General features: G+C 40.5%; 1 protein-coding gene across 6 annotated transcripts in view; it reads right to left on the bottom strand.

Moving 5' to 3' along the window:
- The window catches only part of Mdr49 (Multi drug resistance 49), a 54,389-nt gene extending 32,949 nt beyond the window's left edge, over positions 1–21,440 (bottom strand). For 2 of the 6 annotated variants that reach the window (XM_034315001.2, XM_034315008.2), the window contains exons 1-5: positions 21,233–21,440; positions 12,532–12,630; positions 11,270–11,695; positions 10,826–11,042; positions 9,683–9,905 (exon numbers count right to left, since the gene is read on the bottom strand). The gene's annotated coding sequence lies outside the window, so the exon portion shown is untranslated. Of the gene's footprint in view, positions 1–30; positions 259–350; positions 657–9,682; positions 9,906–10,825; positions 11,043–11,269; positions 11,696–12,531; positions 12,631–21,232 lie in introns of those variants that run through there. The other 4 variants (XM_034315005.2, XM_034315006.2, XM_034315003.2 and 1 more) reach the window with 4 other exon arrangements.
- Between the last annotated feature and the right edge of the window lie 1,337 nt (positions 21,441–22,777).

The following is a 22,777-nucleotide window of genomic DNA, read 5'->3' as shown; positions in this document are numbered from 1 at the left end:
GCTTCGAAGGTTGAACGCATGGATCCTTACGTAATCACTGGACGCGTTTGATCGAGTGGACGAGGATCGATCGATAACGTCACCCCAGTCGTGTGTTAATCGTGTGCCGACTAAGCGCCACCATAAAATTCGATCCGACTACGCGTCTGCGTACTAGGACCGGATGTGTCTCTCTGTCTGTTAGCGACGTAGCATTGACCTTGAATGACCGAGTAGCAGGCAAGGTCAGGAGAGTCGAAAATCCCGGGGGTGGCCGACCTCGAACGTGGAAATCCCGGCCGAGAAACAAGAAAGATGAAAGGAGAAAATTGATCGGCCGATCTCGGTTCGGTGAATTTCTTGAAACTCACAAAACTAACTGCAAGTCGACCCACTATCTCCGCACTCTAGCCGGCTTTTCGTGGACCCGCGATGCTTAGTAGCTTTCGAACGACTGACGCAACGATGCCTCGGCGTCCAGACGCTTACGCAACGACGCCGTGTCCCCTCTTTTTCATCCCTCCGCACTGAAACGGACGCGACCAAGGGACGACGGCACGACGCACGGTTAACAGACGTGTACACACGGTTCGCCGATCGGAAACTAGCCAGCGGCAACCGGTGCGAACCGGATATATCGTTGAAATTCTGGGAATCAGACTGACCGCCTGGCACAACGAAGCGTCGCGACGCTCCTGAGATCGAAACGGTGACGTCCGCGATCCGACGTTGTCCTTTTTTTTTTTTTTTTCTTCAACAGCCCGATGACGTCATTTAGAGACCCTCTGACGCTGTCGACTATACAAACCGGAAGTGAAGCATGCCAAACTTCTCTTTGCCAATACTTTGTCTCTTTCTTCTTTCGAGATCTTTCATTTATTTTATTAGCTCTTGGTATCTTTTATCTATTTCTATATTTTCCGTGTCATTTGAGTCCTTGAGTCGTTCTATTAGATTTCACAAGTAAATTTTAATTTCCTTGTGCCGTAAGCGAATGTGCAAGTAGTGTACGCGTAATAAGTCAGGCGACAGTAGATTAAGCCACTGTCCCCCCGACTATTTACTGTAGGCAAAAATATTGTACGATACACGGTATAAAAAAATTCGTGTCTGTTTATTAACCTTTGCCAGGACGTGCAATCGATCATGGTGCCATTTGATTTAGCCGATTCGTCGAGGACGAGTCGTGAACCGCGTCGCGACGTCTGCGAAAACGGATCGAGGGATCTGTTACGCGTGTCTCTGGGAAAACGCAAGATCGATTGCGACACAGGCAAAACGAAAGTAGGAAAAATGCTGCGCGACGACTGACAATCCCTGCACGGATAGTCGGTAGAGGTCCGCTTGCTGGCCTGAAACTGAAATACGAAAGCGCAGGCTTGGCACGAGATAAATGTGGGTTGCTGGAGCACAACGGTTACAAACAGACTGCTGCTCGCTTCTCTGATGAATGGATATAATCCGGCCGATTTATCAGCCAACGGGTTTCCCTGGCCTGGAGATTAAGTCGCTCGTTTATCGATACCGTTCCAACCGCCGATCCACGGCTAGGCTTTCCCTCTTTATCCGTCAGACGATCAACAATTTGTTTGTTATCGAGTTATATTATTATCGCGTTCCAAAAATAGCATCCGATCACTCTATTTTAATTCCAGATCAAACCTATGTAATCGATTAGATTTGCAATTTATCGGGTACACGTGTCCTTTAATTCGCAAGCTCTTTATATCGTCGTCACTTGTTGGTCCAACTCCTGGAATGGAACTTTCAGAAATTGTATCCCGGAACCGAAAGCGTTGATACTCGCGCTCATCGTCGTTCCCGCGCGGTCCACGTTTGTCGAATTCAACCGTATGCACCGGTCTGATTGCAATGTTTTCGCGATAAAAAGCGAGCAGTACATCGGTTTCTAGTTTTCTGTCGAAGGAAGCGACGCGATTGGAGGGCACGAACACAAGCACCGTGAATCGATCATCCCCGTTGTCTGTACACGTGGCGATTTTAGACGTTGCAGAATGCAGATGCAACGACGGCGACGAGATCGACCTCGGCGTCGCGGCAGACACACTGACCCATTTTCCATGCCAGCGAATTTTCCAACTTTTTCCAACCCGTGCACTTGGAAGTTCCAAGAAAATCAATAACTTCTGTGTACAAGTATATAGCCAGGGACATTGTACAGCACGATAAAAATAAAACAACTTTTTAAGCATCATTATTTATAAAAATTAATTCCAAAATTTTTTATTGGATTATTGATAATGATAATGCGTCATCTAGAAAGCAGAAATAAATTGGGTATGTATGAGAAACACTGTGTGGTTCAAAGTTATATTGTTAGACCAGATGTTCTGATCAACAAAAACGAGCGACTCGAAAAGATCGAACTACTCGAATATTCGAGCTGAAAATTCATCCTCAAGTAAATCGAAGTTTTTTAATTTAATTTTATTTTAATAGACGGGATAAGTCCCATTAGTGTACATAGATAATTTTACAAAAGCAGGCGATGAAAAAGAAAGATTCGAATATTCGAGTAGTTCGATTTTTTTCGAATAGCTCGCTTTTGTTTCAAACAGTTCGTCGATTTCGAGTAATTCGGCATCGAAGCGAGGTTCAGCTCGGCTTATAAATTCTGAGTACTAGCACACCTCTATGAGACATCCATCAAGAAATAAACGGAGTGTGTATTAAAATTTATTTAACCCATTTCCAATATTTTTCTACCACACGTTCCCTCGCATCCTCTACGATGGTCTTCGATTCAGAACAGAGTCAGCCCCGATATTCCGGGACAATTCAATGCTCGTACACGGAGTGTGTTACTTGGGAATTCCTGTTCCCGCGGGTGTGACAAATCACGGGTCGGCTATGAAATCGTTCGGAGAAACGGTCAGTTGATTATTACCGTGGTAGCGGAATGGAAAACTAGGAAGCGGTTGCTAGGAATCCTGGAGACACGAAATACGAGAGGAAAGGCCAGTCACCTCGAAACTAGAAGAGCCAACCGAACCAGTTCATCTCTATCTCTCCTTGGTAGAACGATAATAGTTCAGTGGAATTTAATCGAGATGGCAATTGTTTCCTATTAACAGTTATGAAAGCACTCCGACGACCTCTGAACCCTCTTTGAAACGTCGCCGACGCCGAAGCCGTACACACATACCCCAGGCCCGGTCGTTTTAATTGGAATCCATTCGAGAAGATTGTGGCTGCAACGATGGAGTTCGAATCGTCCTAAAATTGGTAGCAAGCTTGCGTGCTTCAAATACGTGCCACGATAACGATCGTTCCAACGTCGATACAAGAGAAATTTTACGCTATCCAACTTGCCAACCTAAGAGGACGATCTTTGTCCAAGTCATTGCTATTTGCGAACGATGACTCGAGAGGATGAAATGATGATTCATGGGAAGATCTTTGAAAGCATCTTTGTGCTCTTCTTTCATACACGATCAAACGTGGATACACGAGGCAGGTTATAAATAGATAAGAGGAGTCTTTTTGAGAAAAAGCATCAGGTGAATGACAGATAGGAAAAAGTCATTAACGCGTCAAAGGAAAAAAGATTTGAAACATTTGGTCTCGTCTGTTAACCTAACCACGTGGGATAATCCAAAACTCCATTTTTTGGAATAAAATGTAAACGAGGAACGATTAACCGTAGAATAAGCAACGTTGAGTGTAGAATCTTTTTATACGAGTTTCAAGAGGGCACAACCTGCAATGGAGAAGTTCTGCGAAGATTAGCAAACAACGGAAGTGCTTAAGAAATTTTTCACAATCGGTACACGTTATCTTATTTGCCGACGAGCATGATAAAAACGTGAAAAGAGAAAGAAAATTTAGAGACTGATCAAGAGGAAAAGCGCGTGCTGTTCTAGATAAAAAGAATATCACATTTTTTATATCGCAATATTTATTATCAGAATTTTGCAACTCTAGATTGTTTAGATCGCAGGAAATTTCAATTCACAATTATCAGTGTATGTAAGCTTTTAATTTCCTGCTATATTATCAGTGTAATAATAATACTATTCGGAGAAAACAAATTCTACTGAATGTTTAATGATTATGAAGATAAGAATCAGTTAATTTTCAAATGCAATCTTATACTCTCAGCGAGCTATTCAGAATTTTCCTTCTATTTACCTTCATTAATTATTCGATTAAATTACATTGAGGAGGTCAGTTAATCACCGCATTAACCGTGATTCAGTCCACAGTAGTAGGATGAAAATAAATTGCAATAAAACCGAGGATGATGGTCGAAGAAAAGCCTCGAGGAATATGAAAAACGATCATCATCTGGCGAAGGAAAAAAGCATCCAAGAAATATCGCGGTAGCGTTTCGAATGAGGGCTTAATTACATCAAGATGCAACGTCTCGTGCAGATCCTTCCTTCCTTAATCGTTTCACTTCCAAGTACTAAGACCTCGATGTTCTTTGCGGTAGTATTTTTTCTTTCCTCTTTCGTCGTCTGTGTCTGTATACCGAGCAGTCCATTTACCGTGAATCGGTCGAAAGCCTCGTGAAAATGTTCCGACTCAAAGGCAAGAGAGACGAAAGAAGAAGAAGAGGAAGAAGAAGAAGAAAAGGGCAATAGCATCGTGGGAAAAAGGGGAGATTCAAGGAAATTACGATTTTAATATCTGCCAGTTTGTGCTGTGTGAAAAACGAACGATAAGATTACAAGCTCGCAGACCTTCATCATCGACCGTTTTCTCTTTCAATCGAAGGAAAAAAACTCGTTTCACGCTCGATTACAAGAGATCCCTTCGACTGAGCGCGAGTAAATAAATTTCTAATTGATTCAGAGATTTAACGTCAACGAGTTATAAATAAAATCAATTCCGCGCTGGGATTATTTAATAATGCGTCGAACGACGTAGGTGTCATATAAGTAATCGGTATTGAAAATTTCATTTAATCAAATAACTTTGCAGCCAGGATGCAAAGTTATCGATAGCGTGTCTTCGAGATTTTTAAATCGAACTATATCATTTTCTTTCCATATTAATTCAGATAATAAAGCGAACACCGTGCATATTTCAACGGGATATAATAACTTGTAATTTTCTATTCTCTTCGAGTTGAAACTGGTAAGCTTCTATAATAAGATTTAGCAAAACTTAATTTCCTTGAATTTCACTAAACTTACTAAATTATCAATTTTCAAACTTTAATAAGTGATCCAGTAGATAGGAATGAAATGCATGTGGAAGTAACAAATTGGTAACGAAGCTCCTTGCGGTCTTTAAAATCGAAGCAGGACATCAAAGAGCTCGGTTCAAATTAAATGGTGATTAGAGAGGATAATCAACGTCGTTTGTGCGTGCTCGTTAGAATTGAATAAAAATCCTTTCGCTGGATATCGGAGAGGGACGGTTAAATAGAGAGAAATTGGAATCAAAGGGTAGAAGACTAACGAAAGATCTAGTGTGACACGTGGACAGAGGCGATACCGGTGTAATCGTTCGTGTATTAGATCGAACGTGGAAGCAGCACCGATTATTCCTCTCGCATTTCCAACTTACGTGGTCTGCTTACAACGAGACGGATTATACGTCGTGTCTACAGCTCGATGATGAATGGCACGACACTGTCTCCACTCGATAATTTACGGTGAATTACGAGGGAATCGAGCAGGGCTCATTGTTCAGCGAATTGCAGAATTTGCAGGACCGTGTTCTCTGCTCAAAGAAACATAGATATTTCAATTGTGTCGTCTAATTATCAGGTTACCACTGAGTCATCACGAATTAAAGTTTTCTCAAAAATAAATTATGAAACGTAAACAGTATGACGAATCTATGGACACAATTCTCGAGTGTTTAAATAGTATTGCGTCAAGAAAAAAGAAACAAGTCAACAATCTTGAAGGTTGAAATGAATTATTTCTTTCGAAATTGGGGTACTTTTGGTTATCAATTCTTTTCTAGAGGTTTGATTGTTCTTCGAAGGTACGAGTTTTCGGAAGAGCAATGGCGAGTTTCCTCCCTGGACGTACCGTTCTGTACCTACATATTGCTCCGTATCTATCATTCGAACGTATCCCAAAAACGTACGGCCCTACATGAAATGGCCTTTAATCGTTCACGAAATTTCGGTATCCATCTCTGTCAGGGCTGTACGTACCAAAACTACTCGGTTCGTGAATTTTCGAGAGCCCATCTGTGTAGGAGTTTCGTGTCGAGACGTATTAAAACGCCTCGCTTGAAGTATCAAAAATTGTGAAATTATTACGAACCCTTCGTTCCCCGTTCTTTTTCTTTCGAAGTTAGTCAGGGCAATATATCTTTTCTTCGATAAAAGTTACAGAACCATCATTGCTATGATGATTTTAAAATGTTTAAAGTTTGAATAATGACTTTGTGCCTATCCACTCAATAACTTGGTCAATAATAATTCAATTTTGTTAATATAATTTTACTTAAAATGAACAATTTTTGGTTCTAATTGTCTGCTATTTATAAACACTAACGCTACAAGTCATACGACTATGATTACCCGTGGCGCGTAATAATCGTTAAGCGACTATAATCATCGCTAGTAGCGAAAAGGTTAGAAGCGTTTGAAATAGTTCCGGCAGTAATCAGCGTGAATTATTCAAACGAAGTCAACGCACGACGTGGACAGAAATAGACGACTGCGTAGCCGACGTCGGTCGCGAAGCCATTCTTGAACGATCGATCGTCGAAACTCGACCTCAGGACCTCGAACTCGACGACGTTCGATCAGCGATACCCGACACATCTTCGAGCGCGGACCCTGACACGAACTCTTCTCTGTTAACCGCTTACGATACATTCCATAACGAAATGAAATCATGACGCTTGTTACGCGCCGCGTCCGGTTCGGATCCATCGATCGATCGATCGTAAGCGATACGTTCGGGTCGATTTTCATTGACATCGTTTATCGAGCTGTTATGCTAGCGCGATCAATGTAGCTTTAGAATGTTATTGACGGATATATGCGGTCAGTGAACAGCGGAGCAACCACAGACGTATATATACGTCAGGTTATCATGTAGGGTGCTTAACTAAATATTAAAATATTTTTCTTAAATTTATCATTTCTGTCAAGTAGCAATCCTGCAATTGAATCGAATGTTGGAACTAGAAATTAGGTAAAGTGGAGGACCACGTTTTCGCTTGGTTAAGTAAACCCAAGGTGGCCCGAAATATAGCGGAGTTACGTTTTCAGCGAATGGTTTCGCAAAGCGCGACGAGTAAATCAAAAATAGACCGAACCGGAGATTCTCTCCGCGGTATCTGTATCACGATTGACCCCAAAAAATGATCCCGCTCCGTGTAATTTCCCCATTGCCTGACACGTCTGCACCGGATACTCGATACGATAATGGAAATGAATCGAAGGAAATACCGCAAGAGCGATTCGCGCGAGCGAATCATTACGCAAACAACCGTGCGTATAATTGAATCGCGACAACAGTGTAAACGGTTGATGTTACAGAAGAAACTCGTCAAACTTTTTTCATTTACAACGAAGAGATAAGAAACGTAAGTTTGACGCGGACGTTTCAACTTCTCCCTTTTTTTAGTTTTTATTTTTTCATCCGTCAACCCACTGTTACGATGCTTCCATTTTTGTAACGAACCGTGGCGGCAGTTTATCTTCTCGCAGGATTTATTGACGGATTACAACGGTGAAAAATGGGGGGCAATGAAAACGGACGAATTGATGGTCGACGATATTTTACCTACCTGCTTAACCCGCGCACCGACGAAAATCATTGTCGTTATCGCGAAACGAACGCTCGATCTTCCGAGTACGCTTCCAACACGTTCCTCGACCATGCGGTCATCCATTATTTCCTCCTCTTTTATCGAACCGACCGAGCAATCATAACTTCCGGTTGCGCGGCGAAACGAACAAAAGCACGCTTTCTAGCTGTTCGATCGCGATCAACAAGGTTCGCGTTATTCCTCGATATTTCTGGGATTCACGCGAGGACGTCCAGCGAAGCGGGAATTCCGAAAATATTGAAAAAATAGAAATCCATATTTAATCATCTTAATATTTTTTTGAAATACGCGCAAACGTTCTAGAGAATAGAGTAAGTTTTGCGCAATACTCTACACTACATTCACAGCTGACACGATCTGTTAAAAATAGTTCTGCATCTATTTACTGGCAGATGGAAACAGAGATGCATTATGAAAGAAGAATAAAGAAGCGTGGGTCGCGGGTTTATTCTTTTATTCGAAACGTCGGAGCCGAGGCGGCCGCGTTTGTCCGCGGAGAAAAAGACGGAACGCGTGACAATAATGCGGAGGAAATGAGGGTGACCCCGATACGAAACGCAAATGAAGCCGCTTCGCGGTGAAACTGGATTCGGCCACGTGGAAAACTCGTGTTAGTCAGCGGTTTTCCATATCTCTCGACCGACCAGCAGCGGCGCGATTTTCCGGGGCCGCGTGATTAACCCGCCCCCTCCGAAACGCTGCAACGACGAAGAATAATTAGCGGTGATGCAAACCATGAAACTCGTATTAATCGGTTCGGAAATAATGAATGTAACACTGTACGACGATTAAGCTACCGGAAAAAGAGATACGGAAATTGCGGTACTGTGATAATGTTGTTCCGACCGATTTTGACTTCCATGAAAAACTCGCGAATATTTTTCATTTTAAAGTCACATTTAAATAACAATTTTTCCAAATAGAATTTTGATTGCACATCAAATAGTGAACTTCAAACTTCAATTTCATATACCATAAATAATATTTTCAGATACTTTTGTGTCATCGAGTCGCGTCAGAAGTTGACTGTTTGATAAAAAGTTAAATCATAAGGCAATAAAGATTTCTTCAACTAAGTGACAAACTGCTGGAACGAAAACCAGACGAGTTACCTACTAACTAAACAAAACTCAATTATCCAGTTGCTCAGGGCTATTCTATTAACTGCAACAAACTTGGCAGAGAGAGCCAGATAAGACATCCTGTCCCGCCAGCATATGGAATTCACGACGGAATTCCGCGGTCGTTCAAATTAACCAATGAATCAGCCGGAAGCAGTTGCGGATCGCAACTATATCCGGCAGATTCGTTTTGACCGACGACCATCTTACCGGTGCATTCACGCTAAAATAACCAGCGTTGCCCGTTATATTTTTAAATTAAAAATAAATAGAATGGATCCAAGGTAACGTAGATTAGTTTCGCTGTTCTAGTGTTAACGCCTGATAACGAGGGGATCATTAATATCACTATTAGGTTAACGCAGGGTAACGCGAATGAAAATCACAAGGAAGCTTTTAAAACGTTTCGAAGGATGGATCGTCGTCGGCGAAACCAGCTCGAAAATAAATCTGTGCCGCATAGGTCGAGTTCATTAATTATAATTAAACGCGATGGGCCGAGGCGAGATGCTTCGACGTCTATGCGATTGTGTAACTGCAAACGCCATCGTTCACGCTGATATAAATTGAACGCTTCAATGAAAGCCTCGTGACTCTTTCCCGGGATTATTGTTTCGTTTTTTAGCCAGGCTTTTACGCCAACCCGGGACGCGTTTCACGTTGAAAAACGCCAGCAAACGCTTGCATGTTTTCTCGCGTGAAGCTTCCAAAATGAATGACAACGCTTCCCTCTTTTTTTTTTTGTCGAAACAACGCGCTTCATATGTAAAATATATAATAAATAACGATGATGTATAGCGCGTACTTACCATTTTGAAGAAATTCTGCCGATGACGGCGCCTCGAGTCGTAAAGAAATAAATTATAAAAATCTTCTCGATTATTTTTTTTATAAGTCTCTTTCTACGATTTGTTCTCTATGATACGTTCGATAATCCCTTCAGTTTTATGGAAGAATAATATTGAGTAAAAAATATCACTGGTTTACTTTGATTTGCCCTTTTAATTAATTCGCTGAAAACCTAAAAAAAACCTGAAAAAAGAAATTCGGTATTAATAAATTGTAAAGTGAAACATTTGAAAGATCTGTTACTAAAATGGTAAATGACAAACTAGTTCAATGTCTCTAATTGTTTTCAACAATGTAGCTTAACAAGCTCGGAATGACGTTCGCCATTCTTCGAATGGAGTTGTTTTTTAAACGATGACAAAGTGTCGTTAAATGAGCTTGACGTTAACCGATATTTGAAATGAAGATCTCTTAACATCTGCTTCGAAATCGTATAACACTATTTGCGATGGTATCTTGCGCGTGAAATATGAACGAACATATTCCTCCCGTATATTTCTTCGCACCTTTTACTCAGCTATTCCAAATATCCATTTCTCGACCCTCTCACCGCCGGCAAACTTCAAATTCCATGAGATTCGCGTTGCTACGATTCGAGGTTGATGCAAAACGAGCAAACCTTTCCTCCTTCAAATGATTGTAATTTCAAAAATTTATTCACCCTGATCTTCTTACCCCATGAATTTTGAGTGTTATTGTTTCCTCCAAGAGCAACAAAGGAAATCTTCAAAAATTTGAAATATGATAGATTATAAGATAAATTTTGAACGATGCACGGTGTCGTAATTTCAAGTAAAAGAATTTTCGAAAAATTTTTCGAGGAACAATGAGATCTCCTTAAGGTGCTAAGTACGAGAAACAATGTTGGAACAATTTTTTCATCGAGTGACTATAAAATTTTTCATCCTATCTGGCCGATCGAACGAGGACGAACGTTCCTGGTACGTAATCACTCGACGAGTACCCGCTTTCACTACGATTCGCGATTAACCTGCCTCTCTTCTATCAGAGGAGAACGCCTTCCGAGCTAGCTCTATGAAAAATCTATCCCTCTTTGCCAACTATCGTTGGTATACCATTAGAAAGTATCTGGCTGGATGTACCTATGTAACAAAGCACGGTTTCACTGCCGATACAAGACGTCTACATCAACTTTGGATCGTTCAATGTGCGTGTTACAGTGAATTCATGTTTCTCCTATTAAACAAGCTTCTTTTATTTTTCAAAAATAATCAGCCGCGTTAGAATACATATATCTTTAACACGCTTCTATGGTAGGCTTTCTAAATTCGATCCTTGAAATCTCGATGAATTGTATATCTGAAACCAAAATGATATTAATTATTCGTTTGATATGTTTTCTTAAATTATCATTTGATAACCCCCAAAAAAGTGGACAATTATAAATACTTGGCTTTCGACTCGTTCTAAACATAGCATCGATGATTCATTTAAAAAAAAAATGATAAATTCTCTCGGTGACTTTTGACCCGTTTTGTATATTCAACGAATCGTTACAGAAGCCAGCAAACGTTAGAACCACTTACCTGGACGTGAAAATCAAACATCTCTTGGGTGTTACGTAAAACAGGAAATCAGGTCGTGTCAGTCTGACCATAGCTAGAGGAACGCGTAGCCGCTCCTGTCGTCCTCTGAAATATCTATCTGGATAGATCGTTTATTTTACATTCACTCCGGATATACCTGGCAGTACACGTTTTACAATCGGTCGACTCTCGATACGTGACCGGTTACCGTCGTCCTGGCTCGATTTCTGCGCACCTTCCCTCGAACTGCACGCAGATCGATGCAGTAACAATATCTTTTATTCTCTCTTTGTTCAACACGAATTCGAGACACACGTATGGTTCGCCTAAAAATGCCTATAAATATTCTCGTATGTTGATCATCTTGTTATTCGTGTTGCCGATAAACCTCCTCTGCTTCACCATGTGACCGGCCACCGATCTAACCTGTTGGAAAAATAAAACATTTTATTAGAAATGCATTAAACTAATTCGCGGTCAATGTTAATCGTTCAATTGACATTATTCGTTGACCGATCATTTTTTATTTTCTTTTTGTCGGTTGTTTATATTTTATGTACTTAAGCGCCATTAGTGTGGCGCGATATTGTGTCGGCTGACGTAATCGCACGACGATCGTTTCTAATTAATTTACGCGATGCCTTTAAGCAGTGCCACGATCTAGCACGACGAGACTCTCTGAATCCGATCATTTATTTAACCGAGCTAAATGAACGCGCTTCGAACGCACAACCGACCATGTTTTATTGGACTTAATTCGACCGGTCGGTTTAATTCGACACGAAGACTTATACTCGCGTGAACGCACGAGCCACTCGTTCGATCCGTGAACATGAATGTGTTTTTTTTTATTTTTTTTTTTTTTTATTTCCTTGTCGAGTGATAAGTCGTCACGATAGCCGGCGAATATACGAGAGCGATGTGCAAAAAAGCGTTTTGTTTTATCGCTAGAAAATTCTTAAAAATAGATTGAATGATCACCGGTTGAACTAGAATTCCCGGGGCAGTAGTGCAAAAATACTGGACCGATACACGGGAGGCCGTGTTTCTCTTTTTTATTTTTAGAGGGAGAAAGAAATTATAGAACAGATGGAAAATTGAGAATAGGTGTTTTCAAGTCGTTTTTTTTTAACGAAAATAGAGGAATGATAGGTGGAAAGGTGCATTTTTATTCGTGGAATTGATTGAACGAGGTATCCGAGATCGATAAAATATAAGAGCAATAAAAGTCGTATAAATTTAGTAGTTCAATTTCTACTTACACTCATCGGGTACAGGCTGTTTTCGCGCGCTGGCAGCTGAAAACTTGGTGACACGGCCTCTAGCCGACGACCCTGGCAGCCATTAACCAGCACAGTAGCCTATGCAAACAGAAAAATGCCAATGTCAATAATCCGTTCTCCGAGAAAACAACGTCGTCACGAGGAAACGGAATCGCGAGCACTTGAATCGTATTGCAGGAAAAACCGTTCAGACAATAGATATCAACGTTAAACTGTGGAATTCGATAATTGTCAATCCACTGTGTAATTAGCATTCCTCTCTCTCACACGTGCTTTTCGAACAGAAAATTCCTTCTGCGATTATTCATTCATGCATTAACGAATTTTAAAAAATTTTAATATACCAATAAACAGTGTAATTTTATTACTCGAAAAATAATTAAATACCTTATATGATTGTTCATTAAATTCGTTCGGAAAATTACATAATGATTCGATTGATTGGCAAAAATGGTAGCAGTAATATGTATTTCATTCTGTTGGGAGGGTAATAACGGAACGGAAACGTGTGTGACTTTCGCATTTGCATCTGAATCGTGGGTCAACGACTGTCCCGGCTGCAACGGCGAATTTTGTACCATCCAGTTCATATTTCTGTTCTGGAATCGCGATACCAGTTGCACACGCTCGCCTGCTATCAATCATCCCGATCCCGTCGCTGGCTACCACCTCGAGGCTCTACCCGCTCGAAACTTTTCCCTCGTCCTATCTCAACGACTCCTACTAGACGGCGGGAAGGGTGGTAGGGATGAAAAAAAAAAAGAAGAAAAGAAATGGAGTTTCCTAGTGCACTAGCTCGCGCGAATTTCAGTTTTCCCTTCGAGCGAGGAATTCAGACGACGCCTTGCCTCGGGCTGCTGAAATACACCGCGTCTAGACATCGGGAATCGTTCAAAGAGGCACCCTGAAGAATCTCCTTTTCCAGAATCTTTGAATACGTAGACGGTACACGGGTACAATATGACTCTATCGAGCTACGTATCCGGTTAATAACGAATGAAACTTTTTACTATGTGATTCTTTTTCTTTAGCGTCGCGTATAAAATTTTCGGTAATGTTAATAGCGGAATAGCGTAGCACTTGAATCGAGATTTTAATTGTTATTACACAAGTTAATATTATAGAGATAATCTTCAGCTAAATTCCTTCTTCGATAATCCCTCTATCGAGCTATATGTATATCCGGTTAATAACGAATGAAACTTTTTACTATGCGATTCTTTTTCTCTTTAGCGTCTCGTATAAAATTTTCGGTAATGTTAATAGCGGAATAGCATAGCACTTGAATCGAGATTTTAATTGTTATCGTCTAAGTTAATATTATAGAGATAATGTTCATCTAAATTCCTTTTTCGATAATCCTTTGTAAAATGGTTTTATTACTGTTTAGGTTGTAAGGCTCCTCTAGCTTATGCAAACACACGGCATAAAAATGCATTCGCAGCACTTAAAACAGAGAGCATAAAACAGCGAGCAGATAAGTGCATTCGGTACTTAAATAATTCGTAAATTTGTAAATAATGCAGTAATGTTTTCAGGAAATATTCTTGAAGGTAGTAAACATGATTTTTTAAACGCAAGATTTCATTCTATTAGTCTGTTTGATTCCTTTAAAACTCCTCACAAAGTGAACGCGGTTATCACTGAATTTTGTGTACTTTATGTAAGAAATATTTATTTTTGCAACGTCGAATTTAAAAGCATTCTTCTCGCAAAAAATTTACTTTCTAACTGAAAATTCAACATTATCAATCAACAATGTTTTACTTCGCACGATTATTGTATACGGAACTTTCAATTCGCGAAGATGATTATCGTGACCAGCGAACCGTGCAACGGTGTTTTCTCATTGAAATGTTTTTTTTTTTCCTTTTTTTGCCTGGTTTCATAATGAATTTTACCGCTAATTGACCTTCTTGGATCGGATAACGCGCGGCCACAGTGCGGTTCGCTTCGATCGGACACTGCGAATCGTTAACTCCTTAGTACAGGACAATAAATTCTATGAAAGTTCGAGTTAACGCGAGTACGTCGACCTCTACCACGATCGATCGTGTATCCCCAGGCTGTGTACTTAAAGGTGCACGCACACCGATCTAAGCTTTCCTTGCAATGCAGTTTCATTGTGTTGGGTCAAATTGCTTGACCCATTGTAAGCCTAAGTAAATGGAACGCCTTGATATTAATTTCGGTATGAAAACAGAAATAATTGCCATGCGATCCGTATCCGAGTTAAGCCTGGGATAAATGAATTCCCAGGAGTATTTTCCAGCTACTTGAAAATTACAGAAAATTATATTAATGGATACAATTTGCTACCTGCACCTCGAAGAATATATTATAAATTCTTTCACGATGGTATCTCTAGAATTTGCTTAACCTTATATTAAGAAATACCAGGATTCAAGATGAACTGCTCGTAATTCAAACATCATTAAAAATTTCTGATTATATAAAAAAATATTTGCCAAGTTTTGCCTTTACGTAAGAACTCACGGAATTTAAACGTTTGCACGAAGAGGATCGATGAGTATCTCGTAAGAAACCTCTCGAAAAGTTTATACATTCCGCGAAATGGTAGCGGCGATAAGAAAACAACAACCGTCGACTAGATTTTTACCAAGTTCGCGGTTTCTTCGACGGAATAGAATTCGAAGATTCATCGGAAGCTTCCGTTGTCGCGGATTCCAAAGTCGCGTCGACGTGCTGACGTTTCGTAAACACGTATCCGTCGGTATGTTGAAAAGCAAACTGGAAAATATTATTCATCGGAACGAAGAACGACTCGCGATTCCGGTTAACGAAATTGAGAACAGCAGAGAAGGTTCACCTGTGTGTTGAAAGCACTCGATCTACCACGAGGAGAAGCGTCGTAGCAACGCGTACGATGATCGATAAACCGTACGAATTTAAGACAAGAAACGAATCGTTCGAGAGCAACGGCACGACTAGACGACCGATCCTTTTCTCTGCTTGTTTTCTCATCGGCTTGTTCGCTGCATACATGCACAGAATTATAGGGGCTGCCCTTCCACGTGTACTAAGCTGCACCGCCATTAGGACGCGCACGGAACTCAGACATCGATCCGCCTAAAATTATGCAAGGATATCGATGCCAAGGGATTATAAGTGGAAGATAATTCAAGAACATTAATGATACACACCTATCGTTGGTGCATTGTTTGTTTCAACGAAGAATTATTCAACTATTGTTAAAGATATTCATAAAAGCCTTGTACAGTCATTTTCCTTGAGCTCCGTAACCCTTTCACCACTGAATATGTTTTTAATATATTTTTAAAAACTTTTTACATTTTCTAATGAAATAATGTCTAAATTTGTATGTATTCTACTGTTCTGAAAATGTCCTGGAACAATGTGTCCCAATAGTAAAATGACAAAGATGTTGTAATAGAACAATCTTTATTATATTTTACGTGTGATACAACAAAAACATCATTGGTGAGACGAAGTGAAAACGAGAGAAGAATTTCAGTGATTCTATTTCTTTATTGATTCCAACTAGAGAATTGCGATAGCGACTGACATCCAAGGAAGTATTTCTTACGTTCAACCTTATGATTACGTGATACAAATGGTTTTTGTTCTAGTTTCCTTATTATTTTTGGAACATTGCTGACGTTTCTTTTATTTCTTACTGTTGTAAGATAAGAATTCGAATGCACGCACTCAATGTTTGTGTATTATTAACCTCATACCACACGTGTGGCGTGAATTTTGAGCAATTTTTGAGCAATTTGAGTTGCCTTATAAGGAATAAGCTCAAGATTATTGGAACACTCAAATAATACGCGGTTTTGGGACGTGTTTGTCCAATAGTAATTTGATATTTGCTGTGGGACATATATATCCGGACAGTGGCGAAAGAGTTAAGCTTCAAATTGATGCACCATATTTTGTGAAACTTTTATGTCATCAAATCACCTCAGATTGGATATGTTTTGAAAGCAGCGAGCCGATATGCAACAACCTAATAATGGCTGGTTGCCGGGCGAAAAATGCGAACGACAGCTATAAGCTGCAGCGTGCATATCAAGCTGCATTACACGCACCGTAGACGAACGTGTTCAACAACCAGGTGACGCGATTTCTGCCCCAAGGAATCCGCGTATCGATTCTATGACGCATTCATTGCGACTACGAGAACCGTATCGATTTTCCAGCTATGCTTGCTACTTGCTACTGTGGACATTCCGATAAGCGACCTTCCCAAAAGTTCCCCTCTAATTATTTGGAATTAAACGCGTCGCGAGTGTTTTCAGGACGAATCGATGGTCGAAAGAAATCATTACGTCGAATTTGAAATATTTTTCGAAATATCTCACGTTTTCGAAAAGTAAGATAAATTATTGAAATTTCTGAAGGAGCGATTCACTTTTCAGCTGGAACTTGCATCGCGACGTTATTGCGAGCGGAAAGCTCGTCATCATTTTCGCGACGAGTAATAACAGCGTTCCCATTAGCGAAAGGAAGGACGCGGCTCGCATTTTTATCTACCTCCGTCTCGGTCGGTACGCGTTATCGTTATCTGTAATAAGAATAAGACGAGCAAGAAAACCGTAGAGCGTCGAGCAAGCGAATCGGGTACAGGCAGATCTTCAAGGCTGCATCTTTTGCAGGATACAGAATCGAGGTGTAAAAAACTAGATGGAAAAGAACGATCTATAAAACGTTACATTGTATGTTTTGTAACCTCGGGCCCATACGTGCACTGATAAAAGAATTGATTTTTCAGACAAACAGTTTGTAAAAATCCTTACCACGCTTGTTATCAGTGTTGGACATATGCGATGCCTTCGATTTCCTGTATGACTCATTTTTCAAACAGATCAAAGTCTAAAAAATATATGATCGGAAGTTACATTATTTTATTTAAAAAAAAAGAAAAAATAGTCTTTCATACGAGTGGAATTTCAGTTCTAACAATTACAACTTACACTGACACTCGATCCCATGCTTAATCGCTGAAACTCAATATTAAAGGTATACTCGATTACATTTATGAACTGTCGTTAAATGCACGCTACCAAGAAGTTTATGAAACAATTACAAATTTATCAGCAAGTTTTACGCGATAAATGAACAACACGTTCCAAGTACCAAAAACAAACACTGTTTCATAGAATAGCGTAACCTGAATTCCTTTTAACCGTACCTTTCATTTCACTTTTATCAATCCAGCCATTAACGAAACAGCGGCAAACTCTCGTTAGACAATAAACAGAGCGATTTTAACAGGGGGAAAAGGAGTAGCTAATCACGACATAGCTTTGCCGTTAATTTATTCCTTTCGGCAGTTTCGAACGCGACGCGCGTTTTAAATATCGAATTAAACGCGCGAACGCGTTCGTTCAAAGGCAGACACGATCGACGCGTTTCCCAGGCAAAAGCCTGCGTAATTACTTGTCACGGCAGAAAATGATGCATCGTCGTCGAAACACAGGATATACATAAATTTCGCAGGAAACCAAGCGTTTGCTCCTGCGTTCGCATCATTCGCCAACGAATTTCATTATTTCGCAAAATATTGCCCGTTCCATTCTAAATAATTTTCATCGATCCGATAACAACGGATCACGGTGAAAAGCGCGATGGATAATCTGTCAAAGAATGATTAAATTAATCCATCAAATGACGCGTCTCGTGCCGACGCATCGCGTTCGCGTTGCTTAACACCGGGTGGCTCGGTGAAAATCAACTTCGCGTCGCTTAATCTCTCATAATGTCAGGTAAGCGTTAATTATTTGATGCTGGCAAGTTGGAACGGAGTTCCTAGGGAACTGAACACGTTTCGCATTCAAATGAAACGACGCCTTCGAGCGGGATCTTGGAACTTTCCGATCGACCCTGACGCGTACACGTGGCCTCGGGCTCTCTTCACCGTCGTTACTCGAAACGCGAACGCGTTTATTTTCGATCCGATCAAAGGCATCTACGTGAACGTGAAATAACTGGAAAATTGGAAAATACTGTAAAATTTGTCTACACGCTTTGTCACGTTTCGGCTTTCGAAATGAAACGAACAAATCGTTTACAATAACCGACGTTAACGTTTTAAATTCCACGATAAAAATAAGTAATTTTATTTTTCGAAAATTCATACGTCATTTAGATATAAACGACACGGTAAGGATATTAAGAAATAAATTTCTATCGGTACGTTAAACGTTCGAACGTTACAAACAGATATTACTTTGAGAATACGCGAAATTTCTGTTCCTATGCAGTTATGCAGTCCACGTTTTCCCGATGAAAGGACGGCCCACGGGAATCGCGTGGAAAATACGCGGTCATTCATTCGAGGGAAATGACAATGCCCCACGTGTTCCCGTTCAAACGAGCCAAGCGATTCGACTCGTTTACCATCGTCGATTGCAGGTAAACTAACGATAACGCGCCCCGTCTTACGTAATTTTAACGCGTATGCTAATTCTATAATCAACACGAATGTACAAAGCTGTACCTTGACGTTTCTCATTCAGAGTGGCCTACTAAACTCAAGGAAGTTTGCAAGTTCCGAACGCCGTGATGGTAAATATGACACTAGGTTAGGTCAAGAATGCTTATCCATAAATCGTCATTAAATTAACTCTGAATACATTATACGTTTAAATAATGAATTCTAACTGAGAAAGTTGAATACATATGTATGTATATGGAGGATGTGCAGTTGGATGTTGACTTGACGTCATGCTGCCTAGGCCTTGAAATAAGAGGTTTATGTAGCCAAGATGTCTGCCTCGGAGTGGGGCAAAGAGATAATGATGATGAGCCAACAGTGGAATCAACGTGAACGATTGGTCGAAGACCTTCGTCTAGAGTGGACTTTTTAAACAATATATGTCTCTTCCTGTTTGCAGCGTCTGTCTTGGTAAACAAGATCCATCACGAAGAGTCGAATACTTCGAGACGATCGGTTTGAATAAGAATAGCAAAATCCCGTGAAAAAGCTATGTTATTTGTAATGTATGGTGGGTTTAAGATAATGGTGGTTCAGCTGCTGGATTTCAAAGCTAGCTACCTTTGTACCCTGTTATCGAACTGACGTAAGATTTGTGTGCCTCGAGATAAACGCGTTCACCAGCAAGGTGATTCCCTTCTGTTTCAAACCGCGGGAGAAGCTTTTTCGCAATTTTTCCCACGCGTGTTTTGCGAACCAGCCGTTTTCAAAGGTTTCGCGAAATATCCGATAGGGATATGTACGGTGTTGTAACAAAACGTACGGTCACACATACGGAATCGTCTGACTTCTGTTTGCCGAGAATCGAATCGTACAAATTGCAATTTTACGCGGAGGAAAGAGGAAGAGAAGGGGATCGTAAACACGTTCGAAACGGGTAAAGGATCACGTATCCGATTCCGAATCGAATGGAATGCGCCGCCAACATTTCATGGTATTTGAAAAACATCTGTTGCGTTTTGTACGACAAACCGCGCTGTAAATTCGCGGATAAGTCGATCCAACTTTTCTTTCGTACCCCTGGATACCGATAGGGGAAGATTACCATCTTTCGTGATTTCTATGTCGTTGATAATCTAAATAATTCAAAAAATCTGAAGAGGATGTATTATAGTAACATTTACAGGATTGCACAAAATATAATTGCAAATTTGTTTTCATAAAAGTTACATAAAGTTGATTAAATAATTATAATCAATTACGATTTTTGAATATTATTTCCCTTCTTCTCGTTTATTCAATTTGTTTTCCAATTTATCATCGACGAATTTGCAAACAAAATGTGTTTCATTTTTACGTCGCGTCGTCCGAAATGTTAATTATCTCTTTACTCGACGATGACGCCAGCGCAGCGGCGCGTCAAAAAAGCGATGATCTTGAAACGAGACGATCGATAATCGGCGCATCGAAGCGCGCGAGATTCAAAAAAGTAGCGTTCCACGTTCGTTGTTGTCGCATTCGAGGAAAGAGGAAAAATCGATATTTTACCGCAGGAACCGGGTGTCGCGTGCATCCTTGAATCACGGTCACGATTGAAACCCTCCGTTCGTGATACTTGGTGCTACCTGGCTCGACCAGGTCAAACACGACCCCACGAAACCGGTCACGCACACAAAGATCCACCCGTTTTACACCGACGTATCTCTCCCTGTTACCTCTACCGAGCGTATTCGCAATCTGGTGAACATTTAAATTCCATGGAATCGAAATGGTAAACACGGAAATCGATATGGCTCCGCTTCGGCGTCCAAAATGGATTTTTATCGAAGAGAGAATCTTTCATAATTAATAACGTACCGAGAAATTTTTTAAATTCTTCTCCGAGGAACGGAGTTGGCTCGCAGAGTTTCTGGAACCTACCAGAGATCGCCTAATTCTGTCAGCGACGCTGGGCGTCGCGTTGCTCTGCCGGCAACCGCGTCGAACTATCTATATCTGAGTAAACAATCTCGCGAACTCGATAACGCCGATGTACGAAAATGTCGCGCTGCTCTGCGAGTAAGGAAGGAAAAAAAAAAACAACTGGTATACAAACGTGCTCCGATTCGAAAGGTCGCGAGCGACGCGTCGATCCGCTGGAATTTGGAACAAAGAAAAAGCAAAAACTCTCACTTGAGAGTTTCTCGTCGAACGTACGCGTACACACTTGCGCAATATCCGGTGTACTCGTTTGCAAAAATTCAGATCCGATCGATTTACCTTTCCTTTCTTCTATCCCTGTTGTTTCTGGATATTTTCAATGGTGCGTCAACAAATGACCCTGTACACTGTCGCGCAACCGAGTCGATCTCTCGTCTGGTCGCGAAACGTGTTTGTAAACGAAACGCAGTGTGACACTGCGAAAAATCGGCGCCGCTCGACGTTCGACACGTTACGGACAGAAGGCCGATTTACACTGATCCCCTGCCACTGGAACTTCTACATATAACCATCGTCTACGTCCTGCCACGGTTGCCATATTGCCTGGCCCCTGCCTCTGTGTGCGTGTTCTATAGTCTGCTCGACGCCGGTATGTTCGATGCCTAAGTGTCGTGTTGCTCACGGGTCGAAACTGTACATTATATTCGCTTCGTGCTCCGTCGCGTGACAAAGAAATCTTACACCGTTTTCGCACGTGAAATTTCCTTATTTGTAAATCTACCGAGATATTTCTTGCTCAGCTGCCGATTTTTCGATTTTGAAACTTCCTTATTTGCCGATTTAGGTAGCTCACGATCGTTCGTTTGCCGATTTTTTAACTTGACATTTCCATATTCGCCGATTTTTATATTGTATAGCATCTACTTTCTTACCGATTTTGGTACTTTACGTTTGCTTACTTCCAAATTTGCCGATTTTTGAATAAAACATTTCTTATCTTAAAAGATACTCCAACGTTGTCGATCGAGAAAATCAGTCTTATCGATGGATCTGAAATGGAAGAATCTTAAGATCGAATGGAAAATCTTGGTGCAAAGTGCTGACTCATCGGAAAACGTTCGGGAAATTACGATAGTAGAGAAAAGGTGAGCGGTAACGGGGAACATGAACTCGAATTCACGATTCCTGATAACGCTTTCGAACGATTACGTAATCTACCGATAATAGTAGGCTAGGAAAGAGTCGTTGTAATTGAGGAAACAGAAACGAATGACAAATTGATCATCGAGGAAAGAAACGGGAGAGATGAAACGATGATGCTGTCTTGTTGTAAAATTGTTGAGATTGATGAGAATCGGGCCGAGGATTAACAATAAAGTTTCCACATGATCGCTTGATTGCGTAACTTTCGATTTAAGTTATTGAACAATAAGTAATCGTGATAATTGAAGGAGTGCTGGTGTTTGCAATTGATTAAATGATCCTCGCAAGTGTAATTAATGAATGGGAAAGTCGGATCGAATGTAAACATGGAAACGTGGATTATGAAATATAATGGATGTTGAAAGTATTTGTACATCGATCAATTACAAAGAACAGATCGTAAAATTTCAGTTTATTAAGGAATTTTTCTGAAACAACTTTATGCTGTTAGAATAGAAAGTGTGGAAAAAAGGTATTAAGTATTAGCATAATTGGCAAAGTTAACCAGAAAAGTTCAACAGTTTAGAAAATAGAAATATTCAACATCTATTATGAAATGTCCTATATTATTTTTTGGAGTATGAGATCCTATTGAAAATGGAGCATGATGTAAAGCAACAAATCGAATTTGATTGTTTAAAGTCTCCATTCGCATTCAATTAGATAACACTATTGACGTCA

This window comes from Osmia lignaria, chromosome 15, assembly GCF_051020975.1.
Source record: "Osmia lignaria lignaria isolate PbOS001 chromosome 15, iyOsmLign1, whole genome shotgun sequence".
Lineage (NCBI taxonomy): Eukaryota > Metazoa > Arthropoda > Insecta > Hymenoptera > Megachilidae > Osmia > Osmia lignaria.
This window is presented reverse-complemented; position numbering and strand designations above follow the sequence as displayed.